Source organism: Heterodontus francisci, chromosome 10, assembly GCF_036365525.1.
Source record: "Heterodontus francisci isolate sHetFra1 chromosome 10, sHetFra1.hap1, whole genome shotgun sequence".
Taxonomy (NCBI): domain Eukaryota; kingdom Metazoa; phylum Chordata; class Chondrichthyes; order Heterodontiformes; family Heterodontidae; genus Heterodontus; species Heterodontus francisci.
This window is the reverse complement of record NC_090380.1, coordinates 58,067,558-58,091,442: the sequence shown is the minus strand read 5'-3', so window position 1 is coordinate 58,091,442 and position 23,885 is coordinate 58,067,558. Positions and strand designations below refer to the sequence as shown.

The window sequence follows — 23,885 nt, the reverse complement described above, 5'->3', positions numbered from 1 at the left end:
TTATCATTAGCTACATGCCATTTTGGCAATAATTGACAAAGGAACGTTTTACAACTAAAATGCTGAAACAATGTGCCAATCACTTCACAAACAATGGCCACAACATCTATAGTTACAATAGGCCACGTTCAACGCAAGCAAACAGAACATATTAACCAGGTGGGGGAGATTTCCTTTGATCGTTATTTCCAGTAAAATCTTTTCAAATGATTTTGCTAGAAATAATTAATGCTATGAACCTCCCTGCTCTGTTTACAATATTACTAACATATTGGAAGAAACATTCTCTTCTAATCAGTAGAAGATTATTTTCATGATTGTCTAATGCAATGGAATAACAAGGTGTCTACTGTGTTGTACACAGTTACATATAACTATAATCCACGTGAGTTCACACTAGCATTTTCATTACATTATGCTCCATGTATAGATAACATATAGGATGGAGCATGGAAGGGTGGAGATAACACTTTAAACAATTACAGTATAGTTCAAGGAGTGAAACGACATTTATTATTTGAACCAAAAGATGTTTTTCTGTCCTTTTAATCAGAAGTGCAAAGCAAAAATGGGGCCCCATCAATATCACTTGAAGGCTAAGATACTTTCTAACCTTGGAACACCTACTGGTAGAAGGTACCATCCTGAGCAGTGTCAAACACATGTAACATGACTTATGTGTTATGTCATATTAATTAACTAAAGTGATTCTAGATTTTATTTCACTGCACATTACATAAAAGTAGCATGAAATATCATAATCTATAAGAGAAGTCAGGAGGGTTTAAAATCAATATTAATAGTGTGGTTAGAAGAATTTCCTGTGGAGCAACAGGAGATCTTGCTATTAACTGACATTAAAATGGAAACTACTTTTTTTTCGTTCATGTTTCAATATAAATCCAAATCAATTATAAATCAATTCTTTGAGAACTATGAGGGTATTTCAGTCAAAAGCATAACAATGGAACACATGAAAGTATATCCATGAATAAAGAAATGATGTGCAGCTCTAAATGTTTCTTTCATTATAGTGTATAACACTCAGTATTTAAATTCACTCATACCAGTTTTGTAGATGTTATTCAATGAAAAGTATGCTAAAACTGTCAGGTTAGTTTAGCACTCAAAAAGCTAACACCAAAATACTTCAATATTACAATGAGAAGATCTTCCCTACACTCCCCAATTAATGGAAAACAATAAATATACAGGTTACTATATAAACATGGCTCACCCTCACTAGCAAAACTTTCAAAGCCGAGCTGGTTCAGTCTTTTATAGCATATTCTTTCCACTGCAAAAATGCAGATCATTCTTTCTGAGGGAGAACAACTGCAAGAATGAAAAGATTCACCCCACCCTAATGATACAGGAGCTTGGCCCAACAAGCTGTCAATCTGTTGCCAGACTAAGGTCAAAAACCTACCTTTAATGTGAGCAGGAGGCTCTCGATGCCTGCTCAGCCAAACCTCCGGCTTGGCTAATGTATTGGAATGACACTTGGACCCTCAAGTGATGCAAGAAGCCAGCTTCTCATAATAGCCTGATATGTTTGAGGTATATAGCAATACTATCTCTGTTGAATTACCATTGTGATCTGAAATGAGCTTTCATGCTGCTGGTTTAGTGTTGAGAAAAAAAATGTTGAATCCAACTTTGCAGAATATTATACATTAAAAATCCAAGCTCAGGGAACATGGGTAAAATCCAATTTGACACATTTTCTAAATCTCCATGTAGAATAACCACAACTAACAGCTGCAACATTACAATTTTTCCCCTGTTGGCTTGGGCCATAGTAATAATGATTGAAGAAGATTGAAACAAGTTGCATTAATTTGGGTAATCTATACATCAATAAACTTTACTCATTGTCGTTGATAGAATACCATGTTGAATGATACTTGTACATAGATGTCTATCCCATGAAACTAAACAGTTTGAGTTTTTCAGGAGGTACTGATACCTGCCTGATCAATGTGCATCTGTAGGACTGCTGTAGAGCCTGCAATGTCTGTATAATAGTATTTTTAAAAATTTGATACTAGAATACTCAATGAACTACCAGGTATTGTTTCAAATGAAGCAATACATATCAAATTTCTCCAAAAAGCCTTGTAGCAGCCAAATAGTGGGAAAAGATTTGAAAACCAGGAAAAGCTTTATCAGCTGTCATAGCCACCACAAGAGATACATCTTAAATTTGGAGGCCCTGTTTTTTTTAATTTAGAGATACAGCACTGAAACGGGCCCTTCGGCCCACCGAGTCTGTGCCGACCAACAACCACCCATTTATACTAACCCTACAGTAATCCCATATTCCCGACCACCTACCTACACGAGGGGCAATTTACAACAGCCAATTTACCTATCACCTGCAAGTCTTTGGCTGTGGGAGGAAACCGGAGCACCCGGCGAAAACCCACGCGGTCACAGGGAGAACTTGCAAACTCCACACAGGCAGTACCCAGAATCGAACCCGGGTCCCTTAAATGATGATTACTCAAAGGAAATAATTTAAGAAATAGTGTAAGATGAAATTCAGACTTTCTGATGCACTGACCAACACCAACAGCCAGGAGTGCTGCAATAGCCACAAGAAAAAAGAACTGAGGACGAGAAAGAGATCTTGTATTCGAGGTAGGTCACTGAGGGTGCAAGACGCTAATTAGAATTAGAATTAGAATTAGAATATTACAGCGCAGTACAGGCCCTTCGGCCCTTGATGTTGCGCCGATCATCTGACCTACACTATTCCATTTACATCCATATGTCTATCCAATGACCACTTAAATGCCCTTAAAGTTGGCGAGTCTACTACTGTTGCAGGCAGGGCGTTCCACGCCCCTACTACTCTCTGCGTAAAGAAACTACCTCTGACATCTGTCCTATATCTTTCACCCCTCAACTTAAAGCTATGTCCCCTCGTGTTTGCCATCCTCATCCGAGGAAAAAGACTCTCACTATCCACCCTATCTAACCCTCTGATTATCTTGTATGTCTCTATTAAGTCACCTCTCCTCCTCCTTCTCTCTAACGAAAACAACCCCAAGTCCCTCAGCCTTTCCTCGTAAGACCTTCCTTCCATACCAGGCAACATCCTAGTAAATCTCCTCTGCACCCTTTCCAAAGCTTCCACATCCTTCCTATAATGCGGTGACCAGAACTACACGCAATACTCAAGGTGCGGCCTCACCAGAGTTTTGTACAGCTGCATCATGACCTCGTGGCTCCGAAACTCGATCCCCCTACTAATAAAAGCTAACACACCATATGCCTTCTTAACAGCCCTATTAACCTGGGTAGCAACTTTCAGGGATTTATGTACCTGGATACCAAGATCTCTCTGCTCATCTACACTACCAAGAATCTTCCCATTAGCCCAGTACTCTGCATTGCTGTTACTCCTTCCAAAGTGAATCACCTCACACTTCTCCGCATTAAACTCCATTTGCCATCTCTCAGCCCAGCTCTGCAGCCTATCTATGTCCCTCTGTACCCTACAACACCCTTCGACACTATCCACAACTCCACCGACCTTCGTGTCATCCGCAAATTTACTAACCCACCCTTCTACACCCTCATCCAGGTCGTTTATAAAAATGACAAACAGCAGTGGCCCCAAAACAGAACCTTGCGGTACACCACTAGTAACTAAACTCCAGGATGAACATTTGCCATCAACCACCACCCTCTGTCTTCTTTCAGCTAGCCAATTTCTGATCCAAAGCTCTAAATCACCTTCAACCCCATACTTCCATATTTTCTGCAATAGCCTACCGTGGGGAACCTTATCAAACGCCTTACTGAAATCCATATACACCACATCTACGGCTTTACCCTCATCCACCTGTTTGGTCACCTTCTCGAAAAACTCAATAAGGTTTGTGAGGCACGACCTACCTTTCACAAAACCGTGCTGACTATCGCAAATGAACTTATTCTTTTCAAGATGATTATAAATCCTGTCTCTTATAACCTTTTCCAACATTTTACCCACAACCGAAGTAAGGCTCACAGGTCTATAATTACCAGGGCTGTCTCTACTCCCCTTCTTGAACAAGGGGACAACATTTGCTATCCTCCAGTCCTCCGGCACTACTCCTGCCGACAATGACGACATAAAGATCAACAACAACGGCTCTGCAATCTCCTCCCTGGCTTCCCAGAGAATCCTAGGATAAATCCCATCTGGCCCAGGGGACTTATCTATTTTCACTCTTTCCAAAATTGCTAACACCTCCTCCTTGTGAATCTCAATCCCATCTAGCCTAGTAGGCTGTATCTCAGTAATCTCCTCGGCAACATTTTCTTTTTCTACTGTAAATACTGACGAAAAATATTCATTTAACGCTTCCCCTATCTCCTCTGATTCCGCACACAACTTCCCACTACTATCCTTGATTGGCCCTGTTCTAACTCTTATCATTCGTTTATTCCTGATATACCTATAGAAAGCCTTAGGGTTTTCTTTGATCCTATCCGCCAATGACTTCTCGTGTCCTCTCCTTGCTCTTCTTAGCCCTCCCTTTAGATCCTTCCTGGCTAGCTTGTAACTCTCAAGCGCCCTAACTGAGCCTTCACGTCTCATCCTAACATAAGCCGCCCTCTTCCTCTTGACAAGCGCTTCAACTTCTTGAGTAAACCACGGCTCCCTCGCTCGACAACTTCCTCCCTGCCTGACAGGTACATACTTATCAAGGACACGCATTAGCTGCTCCTTGAATAAGCTCCACATTTCGTTTGTGCCCATCCCCTGCAGTTTCCTTCCCCATCCTACACATCCTAAATCTTGCCTAATCGCATCATAATTTCCTTTCCCCCAGTTATAATTCTTGCCCTGCGGTATATACCTGTCCCTGCCCATCGCTAAGGTAAACCTAACCGAGTTGTGATCACTATCGCCAAAGTGCTCACCTACATCTAAATCGAACACCTGGCCGGGTTCATTACCCAGTACCAAATCCAATGTGGCATCGCCCCTGGTTGGCCTGTCCACATACTGTGTCAGAAAACCCTCCTGCACACACTGGACAAAAACAGACCCATCTAAAGTACTCGAACTATAGTATTTCCAGTCAATATTTGGAAAGTTAAAGTCCCCCATAACCACTACCCTGTTACTCTCGCTCCTGTCGAGAATCATCTTCGCTATCCTTTCCTCTACATCTCTGGAACTATTCGGAGGTCTATAGAAAACTCCCAACAGGGTGACCTCTCCTCTCCTGTTTCTAACCTCGGCCCATACTACCTCAGTAGACGAGACCTCAAACATCCTTTCTGCCGCTGTAATACTTTCCTTGATTAACAATGCCACACCCCCCCCTCTTTTACCCTCTTCTCTGTTCTTACTGAAACATCTAAATTCTACAATGGTTGCAGAAAACCTTTCCTTGTAAACTGAGCAAGTTATTCTTTTTGGACATAGATACTGACAAATGAAGAGTAACTAATTTTCTTACAGAAAATAATTAACAAGTCTTATTCCAAAAAAATCTATGTCATGCTTTGGATGAGACTTATCCAGTCTTGAATGAGCTGGATGAACAGCCAACAAAATCGGAACTCAGTGATGCCGTTGATTCTCTCGCCAGTGGAAAAGCCCCTGGGAAGGACGGCATTACTCCTGAAATAATCAAGCGTGCCAAGCCTGCTATACTCTGAGCACTCCATCAACTGCTTTGCCTGTGCTGGGATGATGGAGCAGTACCACTGGACATGCGCGATGCCAATATCATCACCCTCTATAAGAACAAAGGTGACCGCGGTGACTGCAACAACTACCGTGGAATCTCCCTGCTCAGCATAGTGGGGAAAGTCTTCGCTCGAGTTGTTCTAAACAGACTCCAGAAGCTGGTCGAGCGTGTCTATCCTGAGGCACAGTGCGGCTTTCGAACAGAGAGATCCGCCATTGACATGCTGTTCTCCCTTCGCCAGCTACAGGAGAAATGCCGCGAACAACAGATGCCCCTCTACGTTGCTTTCATAGATCTCACCAAAGCCTTTGACATCGTCAGCAGACGTGCTCTCTTCAGACTACTAGCAAAGCTAATAAGTATTATCACCTCATTCCATGACAATATGAAAGGCACAATTCAACATAGCGGTGCCTCATCAGACCCCTTTCCTATCCTGAGTGGCATGAAACTGGGCTGTGTTCTCGCATCTACACTGTTTGGGATCTTCTTCTCCCTGCTGCTCTCACATGCGTTCAAGTCTTCAGAAGAAGGAATTTTCCTCCACACAAGATCAGATGGCAGGTTGTTCAACCTTGCCTGTCTTAAAGCGAAGACCAAAGTATGGAAGGTCCTCATCAGGGAACTCCTCTTTGCTGACAATGCTGCAATAACATCCCACACAGAAGAGTGTCTGCAGAGACTCATCGACAGGATTGCGGCTGCCTGCAACGAATTTGGCATAACCATCAGTCTCAAGAAAACGAACATCATAGGACAGGACATCAGAAATGCTCCATCCATCAATCTCGGCAACCACGCTCTGGAAGTGGTTCAAGAGTTCACCTACTTAGGCTCAACTATCACCAGTAACCTGTCGCGCGATGCAGAAATCAAAAAGCGCGTGGGAAAGGCGTCCGCTGCTATTTCCAGACTGGCCAAGAGGGTGTGGGAAAATGGCACACTGACACGGAACACAAAGTCCGAGTGTTTCAAGCCTGTGTCCTCAGTACCTTGCTCTACGACAGCGAGGCCTGGACAATGTATGTCAGCCAAGAGCGACGTCTCAATTCATTCCATCTTCGCTGCCTCCAGAGAATCCTTGGCATCAGGTGACAGGACCGTATCTCCACGCAGAAGTCCTCGAGGCAGCCAACATCCCCAGCATATACACCCTACTGAGCCAGCGGCCCTTGAGATGGCTTGGCCATGTGAGCTGCATGGAAGATGGCAGGATCCCCAAGGATGCATTGTACAGCGAGCTTGTCACTGGTATCAGACCTACCGGCCATCCCTGTCTCCGCTTTAAAGACGAGTGTAAACGTGACATGATGTCCTGTGACATTGACCGCAAATCGTGGGAGACAGTTGCCAGCGATCGCCAGAGCTGGCAGACAGCCATTAAGGCGGGGCTAAAGAGTGGCGAATTGAAGAGACTTAGCAGTTGGCAGGAAAAAAGACAGAAGTGCAAAGAGAGAGCGAACTGTGTAACAGCCCCGACAACCAATTTTATCTGCAGCACCTGTGGAAGAGTCTGTCACTCCAGAATTGGCCTTTATAGCCACTCTAGAATTGGCCTTTATAGTCACTCATTTTTAAAGGGCTGCGAGCCCTACATTGCAATTTAAAATTGAAAGGGACATTGTTTATAAAAAAATTAAATAACTTGATACTGATCCTCTCCCACGCCCGCCAATAACCATAGAATTAAATATCTGCCCTCCCCTGTCCCTCCCCCCTAAACACTTACCTGGTGCACCTCCCCCACACCCCCCCCACACCCCCCGCCGCCAAAGTTCATAAACTCTAAATTTTACGCCTTCCCACCATCCCCTAGACCAAATAAATTACTCTGACGCCACTCCCCAACTCCCACACAGAGAGACTAACTTGCTCACCCCTCCCAACCAGTATTCCGCCTCGGAAAGGCACGGGAGTGCCGGCCACCAGCACCAATATCGCCCTGGAATGAATGGCGGGACCTGGTAAGTAATTAATTAAATCATTTACATTTTTTAAATTTGCAGATTTGGCCCCTGTCGCCGAGTGGTGGGGGGGACCACCACAAGGCCTCACCGCCGCCAGCAATATCGGGCCGGGTCTTTCCAACATCGAGGCCCGTGGCGGCCTCTGCTGGAGGCATTTTCTGGCCCGCCCCTGCCATGACCCCCCCTCAACGTGTGGGGCTGTAAGATTCAGCCCATCATGTACTTAAGGGTTTTGATTTTTTTTTTATTTCCAAACTATACTTTATTCATAAAAATCTGCAAAAATTACATTGCCAAACAGTTTCAAACAGCACCAAAAAATACAAACATTGCAAGGGAGATCAGTTTCCTTCAATACTATCATGAGTTTCTTCACAACCCTTCCATTTCACAATTGTCATGCCAATTACAGTTTCACATTTACAGCAAAAGAAAATATCAACGATACAGTTCGAGGGGTTTCCCATGGATCCAGCCCCTCAGTTCAGCTTGGTGGGGGGACCTTACACTGTGGTCTTTCCTCATTGAGCCTTTGCTGCGGCTGCCCCAAGCTTTAGTGCGTCCCTCAGCATGTAGTCCTGGACCTTGGAGTGTGCCAGTCTGCAACATTCGGTGGTGGACAACTCTTTGCGCTGGAAGACCAGCAAGTTTCGGGCAGACCAAAGGGCGTCTTTCACCGAATTGATAGTCCTCCAGCAGCAGTTGATGTTTGTCTCGGTGTGCGTCCCTGGGAACAGCCCGTAGAGCACAGACACCTGTGTTACAGAGCTGCTTGGGATGAACCTCGACAAAAACCACTGCATCTCTTTCCACACCTGCTTTGCAAAGACACATTCCAGGAGGAGGTGGGCGACCGTCTCTTCCCCACCACAGCCAACGCGGGGGCACTGTGCGGAGGGGGCGAGACTTCGGGTGTGCATGAAGGATCTGACGGGGAGGGCCCTTCTCACCACCAGCCAAGCTACGTCTTGGTGCTTGTTTGAAAGTTCTGGTGATGAGGCATTCCGCCAAATGACTTTGACGGTCTGCTCGGGGAACCATCCGACAGCATCCACCGTCTCCTTTTCCCATAGGGCCTTGAGGACATTCCGTGCAGACCACTGCCTGATGGACCGGTGGTCAAAGGTGTTTTCCCGCAGAAACTGCTCCACGAAGGATAGGTGGTACGGCACGGCCCAACTGCATGGAGCGTTCCGCGGCAATGTGCCCAGGCCCATCCTTCGCAACACCGGGGACAGGGCCGGGGCGTGCACCAAAACATGGGAGGAGCGAGTAGCCAAGGTACGACAAAAGTTGGGCATGTGGGGGCAGCGATCTCTCTCCATTGTGGTAAGAACCCGGTCATCCGGTGCGAGGCGCTCACGTTGTTGCTCTACGTGGCGCAGGTCTGGCCCATACCCCACTCCTGCGCTGTGGCAGTCACCCGAGCCATTTTCCGCTTCGTCTGGGGATCTAAAATGGACCGGGTCCGGAGGGACACGTTGTTCAAATCTCTGGACAAGGGCGGGAAAAATGTACCCAACGTGGCCCTCATCCTGATGACCACCTTCGTGTGCGGCTGCATCAAGCTGTGTGTAGACCTCCAGTATGCAAACTCCAAGTGTCACTTAAGGGTTTTGATATTTTGTCACATTATTCTAGAAAAGGAATTCAGCACAAGGCATTAATCAGATGCTGGTCTGCATCATCTTTATATGTCATCTGTCAGTGAAGATTGTTTTTCTTTTTCCAAGTGTCATGCAGACCCTCATCTGCCAAGAATGCAGCATATTTATTTTGGCATATGAACACTGATTTTAAACTGTTGCTGGAGTGAAGGACTTGTTTAAAAAAAAAATCACCAGACACAGCTGGAAAAATATTTGCATACTAACAGACAATGCTTGGAGAGACAAAGGACTATTCCTTGGTCCACTTAACTGAAAATGGGCTGTGTTCACCAGAATGACTGCTAAGAAGGCAGAATCCACAAACAGAAGTGGTCAAACCAGCTAGTCACATGACTAACCTGCTGGGCAACCTGGGTTTTTTGGAATTATGCCACAGAAAAAGAGGCAGAAGACTGTTTGAACTGGAACCTGGAGCAATGAAGCCTCCCTCTCTCTCACTTTCTCCCAAGCCACCGGACCCACGGAAGATACATAAACCTCAGGAGAGAAAAGACTCCAACCTCGAACCAAGTTGAAGTGTGCACTGGGCCCCAACGAATTGCAAGTCTGACTGACAACCAAAGACTTCACAGTAAACTCAAAGGACAGCAAAACAGAAACCCATCTATTGCCTCAAACTTTTCCCCTTTATTTTTTTCTGCTTTTCTGTCTCTATCTGCCTGTGTGTTTATCGCGTATGCATGCAAGCGTGGTCACATTGCATATTCGTAGTCAGTAACCGGATTAGAGTTTAAGATTAATAAACTTCTACTTTTCCTGTTTAAAATCTAAGAAAACCTGTCTGAATTGATTTCTTTGCCTTACAATTGGAGCAGTGAACAAGGATTCACTGAGGGGAAGCTAAAAACACCGTGTTTTTAAAATTAAATCCTGTTACAGTTAAATCAGGCAAAGGCTGAGAGGGAACCCCTAGACTCCTTCTCAGCTGGTCATAACACCAAGCAAGATCTCCTTATGTTGCATTTCTTGGGGAAAATGAAATTTGACCAAACAGGTCGCAAATAACCAACCATTGGCTTTATATGAATAAACTTGATCATCCAAGAAGACCTAACAGAGAGGAGTAAATTTTTGTCTTCATGCACAGGCAGTCATGTGGCAGAACGATCGCCTGTCCATTATCGAAACCATCCAATTCTCATTCTATTCAAATAATTTATCCAAATGCCACAAGTAGTCTAGCAAGAAATAAGGAGATTATCACCATGGCAACATTTTTGCAAGACATGCTATTATGTTTATATATAGAGGACCTAAAAGGGAGTAATGCAATTACCTCATTGTGCCTGATGGCTTTCATCTTTATTATGCCTCTGCTACAACATGAATGTTATTATGCCTAACATGGCAGCAACATTTTTTTTTAGAAAAGGCTGCTGCTTATCAGTTGCAGGAACTGAGTTCACACTGAAAACTTTCTCTACCAATGATATTTCTTATTTTAATGAATAAATTTTGTAACAGATTAATTATAATTAGCCATTTATGTGACTATGGAAACTACATCCTGGAAAATAAAACTCTGAAAGAATATTTTAGTTTTCAGTGACAGCTTAGTATATCAAGCAATCAACGTGGATTTTCCTCATAAATTTTGATGATTCACAGGACTTGATATATTTGATACTTGCTAAAAGTGTTGTCCTTTTTCCCAAATTAAAATACTGTATTTGACATTAACAATGAAAGAAAAGGCATATTTTTCAGAAAAATGGAAGGTGATCTTTAAATAATGAATAATGCAATTTGTTTCAGTGTAATTTGAGCGCTCCATATGAAGAAGCATAACTAGGGAAGTAGAGAGGGTTTTAAACTGACTAGTGGGGGCAAGGGATCAAATTTGGGAAGATATGGTAAATCAAGGAGGAGAGACAAGGTAAGAGAGAAAGGTATTAATACGGGAAATGATAAACAGACTATAACAGGAAGGGACAGAGAGTACAAATCTAAGAGTAAATCAACAGATAAGGCTAGAGGTTACAAAAATAATAAAAGGACAAAACTAAAGGCTCTGTATCTGAATGCACGTAGCATTCAAAACAAAACAGATGAACTGAAAGCACAAATAGAAATAAATAAGTACGATCTGATAGCCATTACAGAGACATGGCTGCAGGACGACATAGATTGGGACCTGAATATTGAAAGGAACATGGCATTTAGGAAGGACAGGAAGCGAGGAAAAGGTGGAGGGGTAGCTCTGTTAATTAATGATGATGTTAGCGCAATAGAGAGGGATGACCTAAGTTCAGGAGACCAGGCTGTAAAAGCAGTTTGAGTAGAAATAAAACATCATAAAGACAAGAAGTCACTTGTGGGAGTGGTGTGCAGGCCACCTAACATTAACCACACTGTAGGATGGGGTATAAAGGAAGAAATAATGACAGCTTGTCAGAAAGGTACAGTGATAATTATGGGGGATTTTAACCTACATATAGACTGGAAAAATCAGATGAGCAGAGGTAGCCGAGATGAGGAGAACATAGAATGTTTTCAGGATAACTTCTTGGAACAATACCTTCTGGAGCCAACCAGAGAGCAGGCTATATTAGATCTAGTAATGTGTAAAAGGACAGGATTACTTAATGACCTCATAGTTAAGGCGTACCTAGGTAGCAGCGAACATAATATGTTTGAATTTTACATTCAGTTTGAGGGAGAGAAGAGTGGGTCCAAGACTAGTATTTTAAACTTAAATAAGGGCAATTATGAAGGCATGACAGCAGAGCTAGCTAAAGTGAACTGGCAAATCAGGTTAAGGGAGAGGTCAATAGAAACATTTAAGGGGATATTTCAGAATACACAGAATAGATACATTTCAATGAGAAAGAAAGATTCCAAGGGTATGACCCACCATCTGTGGTTAACTAAAACAGTTAAAAGATAGTATCAAACTTAAAGAAAAAACCTATAATTGAGCAAAGATAGGAGGCAGGTCAGAAGATTGGACAGAATATAAAAAACAGTAAAGAATGACTAAAAGATTGATAAGGAAGGTAAAATTAGAGTACGAGAGAAAGCTAGCTAGAAATGTAAAGACAGATAGTAAGAGTTTCTATAGATATTTAAAAAAGAAGAGTTAAGCGTTGGTCCTATAGAAAGTGAGTCTGGGGAATTAATAACGGATAATAAGGAGATGGCAGATGAACTGAGCAGATATTTTGCAACAGTTTTCACTATTGAGGATACAAGTAACATCCCAGTATTAGCTGTAAGTCAGGAAATGGAAGGGAGGGAGGAACTCAAGAAAATTAAAATCAACAGGGAAGTGGTACTGAACAAATTGTTGGAGATGCGGGCTGTCAAGTCCCTGGATCCTGATGGACTTCATCAAGTATTAAAAGAAGTGGCTAGTGAGATAGTTGATGCGCTAGTTTTAATTTTCCAAAATTCCCTCGTTCGGGGAAGGTTCAGTTAAATTGGAAAATAGTGAATGTAACTCCTTTATTCAAAATGGGAGTGAGACAGAAAGCAGGAAACTATAGGCCAGTTAGCTTAACATCTGTCTTAGGGAAAATGTTAGAAGCTATTATTAAAGACATTATAGAAGGGCATTTCGAAAAATTCAAGGTAATCAGGCAGAGTCAACATGGTTTTGGAAAGGGAAATCAAGTTTAACTAATTTATTGGAGTTCTTTTAGGGAGTTACATGTGTTGTGCATACAGGGGAACTGGTGGATGTATTTCCAGAAGGCATTTGATAAGGTGCCACATCAAAGGTTATTGCAGAAAATAAAAGCTCATTGTGTAGAGGATAACATATTGGCATGGATAGAAGATTGGTTGGCTAACAGGAAACAGAGACTAGACATAAATGGGTCATTTTCTGGTTGGCAAGATGTAATGAGTGGTGTGACCCATGGATCTGTGTTGGGGCTCAACCTTTTACAATTTATATAAATGACTTAGATGAAGGGACTGAAGGTATGATTGCTAAATTTGCTGATGTCACAAAGATAGGTGGGAAAGTAAGTTGTGAAGAGGACATAAGGAGGCTACAAAGAGATATAGATAGGTTACGTGAGTGGGAAAAGACCTGGCAAATGGAGTATAATGTGAGAAAGTGTGAAATTGTCCACTTTGGCAGAAAGAATAAAAAAGCATATTATCTAAATGGTGAGAGACTGCAGAGCTCTGAGATGCAGAGGGATTTGGGTGTCCTAGTGCATGAATTGCAAAAGGTTAGTATGCAGGTACAGCATGTAATTAGGAAAGCCAATAGAATGGTATCGTTTATTGCGAGGGGAATTGAATATAAAAGTAGGGAGGTTATGCTTCAGCTATACAGGGCATTGGTGAGACCACATCTGGATTACTGTGTACAGTACTGAACTCCTTATTTAAGGAAGTGTGTAAATGCATTGGAGACAGTATAGAGAAGGTTTACTAGACTAATACCTGGAATAGGCGGGCTGCCTTACGAGGAAAGATTGGACAGGCTAAGCTTGTATCCGCTGGAATTTAGAAGAGTAAGATGCGACTTGATTGAAACATATAAGATGTTGAGAGGTCTTGACAGGGTGGATGAGGAAAGGATGTTTCCCCTTGTGGGAGAATCGAGAACTTGGGGTCACTTTTTAAAAATAAAGATTCACCCATTTAAGACAGATGAGGAGAATTTTTTTCTCTCAGAGGGTTGTGAGTCTTTGGAATTCTCTTCCTCAATAGGTGGTGGAAGCAGAGTCTTTGAATATTTTTAAGGTAGAGGTAGATAGATGCTTGATAAGCAAGGGCGTGGAAGGTTATCGGTGGTAAGTGGAAATGTGGAGTAATCAGTTCAGCTATGAACTTATTGAATGGCGGAGCAGGCTCGAAGGGCCAAGTGGTCGGCTCCTGCTCCTAATTCATATGTTCACATGTAAGAATGAAACAAACATTATTGTGGAACGATGATGAAGATTAATCAACAGATTAAACACTGGTTATGCCTAACAATTATGTTAAGTTAGAAGATGTGCTAACACCATTCATACTGTGTCTGGTTCAGTGTGTGCTGGTCGCTATCCTATACCTTGCCCAAGTAATCATTCTGGATTTGTAAGCCTATCCAGTGAGTGCAGGTACTTCACCTTTTTGTGGAGGAGGGGGAATTACAGTCGAGGTGAAACACGTTGCTTATGCTCAAATCTGTACCCTAATTGTATATCTCAAGCTAAAGGACAAGAGTCAAATGTTGGTTGGCAGGTGGCTCACTGTCAGTACCAAAGGAATGGTCCCTGGCTCTTAGGTAAGTATTGGAAGGGTTTCATGATCAGGAAGGAGGAGAGCACAGGATAGGGGATGCCTTAACACCTGCTCTTTCTGCCCCCACAAACAAAGTAAAAGAAAGATCTCTTTGGGCAACTTCTGGCTCTTGCTCTTCTTTCCACTTGCTTCACTGAGATCTTTCGTCCTTGCTCAAGGTCATCAAAATAACTGAGAAACAGCCCTAGAGATCAACATACCACACTCTAATGCATCAAATATCAAACTAGAAATAAATCTGCAATGGCAAGTTACCTCTAATTTATAGTTTTTATATCTAGTCCATTTAAAATTTTAATACTGTTCCTCTTTCAGCTGCGCAAATGATAAAAATAAAATAAAAAATCTTTGGGTCAGATGTAGGTAATTTCTTTTGCGAAGGCTTAGAGGCTGGGTTAAAAGTGACATTGGTCTGTCAGCCTGCAGTCAGCATATCTTGTTTCAACTCAGCACACAGTGACATTGGTGTCAATGTTTCAGAAACATCTGTGCCTTACAGGCCCACACTCCTCGCTAAAAGAGGTTCCACTGGGAAAATCATTTTGGCTTTTTGCTCTTCAGTATGTTTTATGAAAAAGCATATATGTTGTGAGGACTGAGTAGCTTTTTACCTCTGGGACCTGCTCTGAATTCAGCCTGGCCTGATGGGATAAACGTATACACGTGCAATTATTTGTAACAGCTTTAAGTAAAAGAATGTTGGCAGTCTTAACTCAATTTCTATTGAGCACGAGTTCACCAAACAAAATTCCAAGGAAATTAGCACTAAATATGACTAAACTGGCAACCTTATTTACACAGGCCACTGTGTCAGTTGGCATGGGTAATGGAAGTGCCACACGGATAAGTACAGTAAGAGCCGGTAAGGAGTAGTAAAGGCTCTTCTGAGGTTAGGACTGTGGCTCATTGGTGACAAATCTTTACTCTGCATCTAACCAATATTCTATTCACCTTTGAGCATTTGACACTGAGGGCTGAATTTTACCAGCCTTTTGGAGATGGGCTGGAATGCTCGAGCGCTTATAAAATGGCAGCGGAAGACATTGGGAGGGAAGTTCAATGTCTTCCCACTTCCACGGGATAGTTCCAGAAGTGGCAACAGCAGTGGTGCGACCACCAGCCGACCAGAGGTGGACAGCCAATTAATTCAATAAAGTGCCCAATTAACAGCAACAGCAACTGCTGGCATTGGGACGGTCCTCCTGCAGCATGGAGAGATGGCCAGGTAAGGCATGGCTGCCTCCCAGAGGCAGGCTTCCTTTCTGGGTGTTCTATGGCCTACAAAGGGACCCCCCCAGCCGCAATGGCCACCCCTGCAGCTCTGACACCACTGCTGGAGGGTTCACCCCTCTGATTGGTGGAGCCTGCCTGCCTGGCCCATTAAAAAAAAATCCAAACCTGCCATCTGCCCACGAAGGCTCACGACCCACTTTCAGTCCCGACATGGGACTACATTATTGCTGATAAAAATTTGGCCTCATGAATCTAAGTACAAATACAGATAGATGCACTCCCAGTATTGATATCTCTCACCTAGATAAGCATGGTTAAAAAAAGACTGCTGAAAAATTAACTGTTCTTACAGAAAAAGAACAGGTCAGAACATTACTTTGGTACCATTTAGTTCACTATTCCTATATAATGTTTTATGCTATGCAAACGTTGACAAGATGCAAAGGCTGCTGCAGAACAAAATGTAAAAACCCTTCTAGATATACACATTAAAGAGAAATAAGAGCGGTGAGCCGAGGCCCGAGACCAGAAGCAGCGGCGGTGGTGAGAGGAGCCTGGGTATAAAGAACGGAGTGCCGAGGCCCGAGATCAGAAGTGGAGGTAGCGGTGAGAGCGCTCTGTTCAGTTCCATGGACCTGCTTGACCAGCAAATATCAAAGTGTGACGTCACAGGAGAGCCAGTAAGTGATTGGTAGGTATTTCTTCCGTGTCTCTTTTTTGTTTTGGCCAAGTGATTTACATCAGGAGACGTCATTACAGGTTAATATTACACTTAATTTTTTTTTTAAAATACTGAGATCCAAATTAATTAATTAAATAGAATAGAGATGGCTGGGCAGGCGATGTGTTGAAGCTGTAGTATGTGGGAGCTGGTGGACGCCAGTGCAATCCAAGGTGACCACATCTGCAGCATGTGTTGGCCGCTCGAGGACCTTCGGCTCAGAGTTGATGAGCTGGAGTCCGAGCTGCGGACACTTCGACACATTAGGGAGGGGGAGAGTTACCTGGACACTGTGTTCCAGGAGACAGTCACACCTCTTAGATTAATTACATCCAATTTGGGCAGTGGTCAGGGACAGGAGGGTGTGACTGCGAGTGAGGCAGGTATTTCTTTTGGGCCTCCTTATCTCGAGAGACAATGGATACGCGCCTCAGCCAGTGCCCTTATCCAATAGGTATGAGGTTCTTGCTCCTGATGTGGATGAGGGCACAGACTGCAGGGAGGATGAGCGAACTGACCACTGCACTGTGGTTCAGAGCGCCATTCAAGTGAGGGGAGAAAATAGAAATGTTGTAGTCATAGGGGATAGCATAGTTAAGGGAATAGATACTGGTCTCGGCAGCAAAGATAGAAAGTCCCGAAGGCTGTGTTGCCTACCTGGTGCCAAAGTTAAGGACATCTCTTCTGGGCTAGAGAGGAACTTGGAGTGGGAGGGAAAGGATCCAATTGTCGTGGTCCACATAGATACCAACGACATAGGTAGGACTAGGAAAGAGGTTCTGCTGAGGGACTATGAGCAGCTTGGGGCTAAATTAAAAATCAGAACCACAAAGATAATAATCTCCTGATTACTAACTGAGCCACGTGCAAATTGGCATAGGGTAAATAAGATTAGAGAGGTAAATGCGTGGCTCAAAGATTGGTGTGGGAGAAATGGGTTCTGATTCATGGGACACTGGCTCCAGTACTGGAGAAAGAGAGCTGTTCCGTTGGGATGGGCTGCACTTGAACCATGCTGGGACCAGTGTCCTGGCGATTCGTATAACTAGGATTGTAGATAAGGCTTTAAACTAAATAGTGGGGGAAGAGGTTCAATTGAAGGGAAGTTTAAAAAGTCAAAAAGTAACGCGAGAGCAGAGGTGCAGGGTAGTGAAGGGGCATACATTAATCAGAGTGTGACAGGTAGGGACAGAGAATACGAACATTAGAGTACAGCAGAAATTAGAACCAGAGTAGGTAAAAATGATAGGTAATAAGTCAAAGCTTATCTTTATCTGAATGTACATAGCATTTGTAACAAGATAGATGAGCTGACGGCACAGATAGAAATAAATGAATATGATTTGATAGCTATCACAGAGATGTGGTTGCAGGATTACTTGGACTGGAAACTCATTGTTCAAGGATATTCGACGTTTCAGAAGAATAGGCAGAAAGGAAAAGGGGGTGGGGTAGCTTTGTTATTAAAGGAAAATTGTGAGTAATGATATAGGTGTAATAGATCATGATGTCGAATCAGTTTGGGTGGAAATAAGGAATAGCAAGGGGAAGAAATCACGGGTGGGAGTGGTCTCTCGGCCCCTGAGGAGTTGCCTCTCTTTAGGACAAAATATTAATCAGGAAATAATGGAGGCATGTAAGAAGGGCACTGCAATTATCATGGGTGATTTTAATCTTCATATAGAATGGAGAAATCAAATTGGCAAGGGTAGCATGGAAGAAGAATTTGTAGAGTGGATCAGGGATTGTTTCGTAGAACAATATGTTGCAGAACCTACCCAGGAACTTGCTATTTTAGACTTGGGAATGTGTAATGAGGTAGGATTATTAAGAGATCTCATAGTTAAGGATCCTCTAGGGGGACGCGATCATAACATGGTAGAGTTTCAAATTCAGTTGAGGGTGAGCAACTCGGGTCTCAAACCAGTGTCTTCAACTTAAACAAGGGCAATTACAGAGGTATGAAGAAAGAGTTGTCTAAAGCAGGCTGGGAAAATAGACTACAGGGGAAGTCAGTTGATGAGCAGTGGCAGACTTTTAAGCAGATATTTCATAACACTCAGTAAAAATTTATTCCAGTCAGAAGGAAGGACTCGAAGAGAATGATAAGCCACCCGTGGATAACAAAGGAAGTTAAGGAGAGTATCAAATCAAAAATAAAGGCATACAAAGCGGCGAAAGCTAGTGGTAGGCCAGAGGATTGGGATTTTTTAAGAAGCCAGCAGCGGATGACTAAAAAACTAATAAAGAGAAAATTGATTATGAGAGTAAATTGGCAAGAAATATAAAAACAAAGAGCAAGAGCTTCTACAGGTATATAAAAAGGAAGAGAGTAGCTAAAGTAAGTGTGGAACCCTTAGAGGATGAGACTGGGGAATTAATAACAGGGAACAGGGAAATGGCAGATAACTTAACTTAAACCAATATTTTGCATCGGTCTTCACGGTGGAGGACACTATATACATCCCAACAATAATAGATGAGCAAGGTGAAAATGGGAGGGAGGAACTTGTAACAATCTCTATCACGAGGGAAAAGATGCTGGACAATCTGATGGGACTAAAGACAGACAAGTCACCAGGACCTGATGACCTGCATCCAAGGGTTTTAAAAGAAGCTTCTTCTCCTTCTTCTTCTTTGGCCTCCATGTCTTGAGAGACAATGGGTAAGCGCCCGGAGGTGGTCAGTGGTTTGTGAAGCAGCACCTGGAGTGGCTATAAAGGCCAATTCTAGAGTGACAGACTCTTCCACAGGTGCTGCAGATAAAATTGGTTGTCGGGGCTGTTACACAGTTGACTCTCTCCTTGCGTTTCTGTCTTTTTTCCTGCCAACTGCTAAGTCTCTTCGACTCGCCATTCTTTAGCCCCACCTTTATGGCTGTCCGCCAGCTCTGGCGATCACTGGCAACTGACTCGCATGACATGTGGTCAATGTCACAGGACATCATGTCGCGTTTGCAGATGCCTTTAAAGTGGAGACAGGGACGGCCGGTGGGTCTGATACCAGTGACGAGCTCACTGTATGATGCGTCCTTAGGGATCCTGCCATCTTCCATGCGGCTCACATGGCCAAGCCATCTCAAGCACCGCTGGCTCAGTCGGGTGTATATGCTGGGGATGTTGGCTGCCTCGAGGACTTCTGCGTTGGAGATACAGTCCTGCCACCTGATACCAAGGATTCTCCAGAGGCAGCAAAGATGGAAGGAGTTGAGACATCGCTCTTGGCTGACATGCGTTGTCCAGGTCTTGCTGCCATAGAGCAAAGTACTGAGGACACAGGCTTGAAACACTCAGACTTTTGTGTTCCGTGTCAGTGCGCCATTTTCCCACACCCTCTTGGCCAGTCTGGACATAGCAGCGGACGCCTTTCCCATGTGCTTGTTGATTTCTGCATCGAGAGACAGGTTACTGGTGATAGTTGAGCCTAGGTAGGTGAACTCTTGAACCACTTCCAGAGCGTGGACGCCGATATTGATGGATGGATCATTTCTAACGTCCTGTCCCATGATGTTCGTTTTCTTGAAGCTGATGGTTAGGCCAAATTCGTTGCAGGCAGACACAAACCTGTCGATGAATCTCTGCAGACACTCTTCTGTGTGGGATGTTAATGCAGCATCGTCAGCAAAGAGGAGTTCCCTGATAAGGACCTTCCTTACTGCGGTCTTCGCTCTAAGACGGGCAAGGTTGAACAACCTGCCATCTGATCTTGTGTGGAGGAAAATTCCTTCTTCTTTAAAGGAAGTGGCTGCAGAGATAGTGGAGGCATTGCTCATAATATACCAAAACTTACTGGATTTTAGTAGGGTACCAGCGGATTGGAAAACTGCTAATGTGACGCCCCTATTCAAGAAAGGAGGGAGACCGAAAGCAGGAAACTGTAGACCAGTTAGCTCAACATCTGTCATTGGGAAAATGCTGGAGTCCATTATTAAGGAAGAAATAGCAGGACATTTAGAAAAACATAATGCAATCAAACAGAGCCAACATGGTTTTATGAAAGGGAAATCATGTTTGACAAAATTGTTGGAGTTCTTTGAGGATATAACAAACAGATTGGATAAAAGGTAGATGTAGTGTATTTGGATTTTCAGAAGGCATCCTATAAGGTGCCACATAAAAGGTTATTGCACAAAATATGAGCTCAAGGTTTTGGGGTAATGTGTTGGCATGGATTGAGGATTGGCTAACACACAGAAGGCAGAGAGTCGGGATCAATGGGTCTTTATCAGGTTGGAAAGCCGTAACTGGTGGGGTGCCACAAGGTTCGGTCCTCGGGCCTCAACTATTTACTATCTATATTAATGACTTGGAGGAAGGGACAGAGTGTAGAGTATCCAAATTTGCTGACGATACAAAAATAGGTGGGAAGGCCACAAATGATGATGAGGTGATGAGGTCACAAAGAATCTGCAAAGAGATATCGATAGATTATGTGAGTGGGCAAAAACTTGGCAGATGGTGTTCAATGTGGGAAAATGTGATGTCATCCACTTTGGTCGGAAGAATAAAAAGGCAGATTATTATTTAGATGGAGAAAGACTACAAAATACTGCAGTACAGAGGGATCTGGGTGTTCTTGTGCAGGAAACACAAAGTTAGCATGCAGGTGCAGCAAGTAATTAGGAAGGCAAATGGAATTTTGGCCTTTATTGCTAGGGGGTTAGAGTTTAAAAATACGGAAGTCCTGTTACAACTGTACAGAGTGTTGGTGAGGCCACACCTGGAGTACTGCATACAGTTTTGGTCCTCGTATTTAAAGAAGGATATGCTAGCATTGGAGGCAGTTCAGAAAAGGTTCACTAGGCTGATTCCTGGGATGAAAGGGTTGTCTTATCAAGAACGGCTGAACAGGTTAGGCCTTTATTCATTGGAGGTTAGATGAATGAGAGGTGATCTTATTGAAACATATAAGATTCTAAGGGGCCTTGACAGGGTAGATGTTGAGAATATGTTTCCACTGGTAGGGGAATCTCGAACTAGGGGACATAATTACAGAATAAGGGGGCACACATTTAAAACTGAGATGTGGAGGAATTTCTTCTCTCAGAGGGTGGTGAATCTCTGAAATTCTCTACCTCAGAGAGTTGTGGAGGCTGGGTCACTAAATGCATTTAAGGAGGAGGTAGACAGATTTTTGAAATCTTTGGGAGTCAGGGTTATGTGGAGCAGGACCGAAAGAGGAGTTGAGGCCTGGGACAGATCAGTCATGATCTTACTGAATGGTGTGGCAGGCTTGAGGGGCTGAATGGCCTACTCCTGCTTCTACTTCTTGTGTTCTTGTGATTTGAAGAATTTTTGCTCCATATTGCTTGGACTGTCCTTAGCCATTTTTACAAACAAAGCATCTGACTTGATGGGTTTTGTTGCACCAAAATCAGACCCCTGACTGCAGTGAATAATGTAATCTACCATTTATGGAGATCCATAGCCAAAGCAAGGTCATGTATATTAAAACAATTTCATTATTTACAGTGACGTTCTTCATGTTTGTGCCACATTTTCCAACCAAATAGGTAGAAGTGACTAAAACAAAATTTCAATATAGTGCAGCCTCCAGTCTCAGAAAAAGGATTTATGCAAAATAATGGACCCCAATTTCACAACGTGATGTTTCAAATATGCACAATCACTATTTTTAGCGCATTTAAACAAAACTTATGGGGCATTCACCTACAAGTGGTTATGGAATGTTATTGCAGTATCCTCGAGTTCCAAAGACATGTTTTGTAAAAAAAAAAGTCACAAAAGAAAATGGTTTTTGTCGTATGAGAGCAACAACTATGTCTACACCACCAGAATTACATGGCACTAACTGCAGAGAGAAAATAGTTCATTTTAGTCCCACTGGTTACAAATATACGAATTAGGTGCAGGAGTAGGCCCCTCAAGCCTGCTCTGCCATTCAACTAGATCATGGTTGATCTGATTGTAACCTCAAGTCCGCATTCCTGCCTATCCCCAATAACCTTTCATCCCCTTGCTTATCAAGAATCTATCTATCTCTGCCTTAAAAATGTTCAAAGATTCCACTTCCACCACCTTTTGAGAAAGAGAATTCCAAAGACTTCAGGCCCTCTGAAAGAAAAAATTTCACATCTCTGTCTTAAATGGGCAACCCCTTATTTTTAAACAATGACCCCTAGTTCTAGATTCTCCAACAAGAGGAAAGATCCTTTCCACATCCACCCTGTCAAGACCCCTCAAGATCTTATATGTCTCAATCAAGTCGCCTCTTACTCTTCTAAGCTGCAGTGGATACAAGCTTAGCTTGTTCAACCTTTCCTCAAAAGACAACCCGCCTATTCCAGGTATTAGTCTAGTAAACCTTCTCTATACTGCCTCCAATGCATTTACACACTTCCTTAAATAAGGAGACCAGTACTGTACACAGTAATCCAGATGTGATCTCACCAATGCCCTGTATAACTGAAGCATAACCTCCCTACTTTTGTATTCAATTCCCCTCGCAATAAACAATAACATTCTATTAGCTTTCCTAATTACATGCTGTACCTGCATACTAACCTTTTGCAATTCATGGGACATCCAGATCCCTCTGCATCTCAGAGTTCAGCAATACCTCACCATTTAGATAATATGCTTCTTTTTTATTCTTCCTGCCAAAATGGATAATTTCACACTTTCCTACATTATACTCCATTTGCCAGAACTTTGCCCACTCACTTAACCTATCTATATCCCTTTGTAGCGTCCTTATGTCCTCTTCACAACTTACTCTGGGAATAGAGGGATACGGTCCCGGGAAGTGCAGAGGTTCTAGTTTAGGCAGGCATCAAGATCGGTGCAGGCTTGGAGGGCCGAATGGCCTGTTCCTGTGCTGCACTGTTCTTTGTTCTTTCCTACCTATCTTTGTGTCATCAGAAAATTTAGCAACCATACTTTTGGTTCCTTCATCCAAGTCATTTATATAAATTGTAAAAGGTCGAGGCCCCAGCACTGATCCCTGTGGCACACTATTCTTGCCAACCAGAAAATGACCCATTTATGCCTATCTCTGTTTCCTGTTAGCTAGCCTTGTCAATATGTTACCCCCCTACACGATGAGCTTTCATTTTCCGCAATAATCTTTGATGTCGAACCTTATCAAATGCCTTCGAGAAATCTAAGTACAGTACATCCACCAGTTCCCCTTTATCCGCAGCAGATGTTACTTCTTCAAAAAACTCCAATAAATTGGTTAGACACGATTTTCTTTTCACAAAACCATGTTGATTCTGCCTAATTACCTTGAATTTTTCTAAATGCCCTGCTATAATGTATTTAATAATAGCTTCTAACATATATCCCTATGACAGATGTTAAGCTAACTGGCTTGTAGTTTCCTGCTTTCT

The 23,885-nt window shown here is 43.1% G+C and overlaps 1 protein-coding gene across 1 annotated transcript in view; it reads right to left on the bottom strand.

The window, feature by feature from the left end:
• Positions 1–23,885, bottom strand: part of LOC137374452 (limbic system-associated membrane protein-like) — a 1,003,210-nt gene that overhangs the window by 11,869 nt on the left and 967,456 nt on the right. The gene's annotated exons all lie outside the window — the stretch shown is intronic.